Here is a 569-nt window from a genome sequence, read left to right on the forward strand (position 1 = left end):
TCTGTCTGTGCCTAGTTTGTGATTATTTAAACCAGTCTAAGCTGATGTCATCCATTTGCACTGGCTGCATACGTGAATTAATTCCATAAAGAATTTAGCTTTTCAGATGTTTTGTTCTGTTATCATGTCTAGATTTACCCAATGTTTGAGTTAGATAATTAAAAATAAACCACTCCTCCATTAGCATTCTTTAAATTTAAATGCAAACATTTTTCATTTATTAATCTTTCATTGCCTATAATAATCCAGATGATGTAAGTGGTCACCTCTTGAATGCATGCAAGCTTTTTCTCCAGGAATAAAATTAAAAATAAATTTGGGGCAGCAGTGCACTGTTGTGTCAACTTTAATATTACAGCAGTGGAAATTAGTGCCTTGATAAATTCTATTAATGTTTATATCATGGGGTAATTGAAATACATTAATATATTGTATTACTCAAACATTTCTGGGTAATTTAGTCATAACAATTTGTAAAACATGTTTTGTATCTTAGATATCCTCCTTTAATGAGACATTTCCCAAGTGGTATTTTTGTTATGTTATTCCTTATATATATATTCTTAGAG

The sequence above is a fragment of the Erithacus rubecula genome, assembly GCF_903797595.1.
Source record: "Erithacus rubecula genome assembly, chromosome: 10".
In the NCBI taxonomy this organism is placed as follows: domain Eukaryota; kingdom Metazoa; phylum Chordata; class Aves; order Passeriformes; family Muscicapidae; genus Erithacus; species Erithacus rubecula.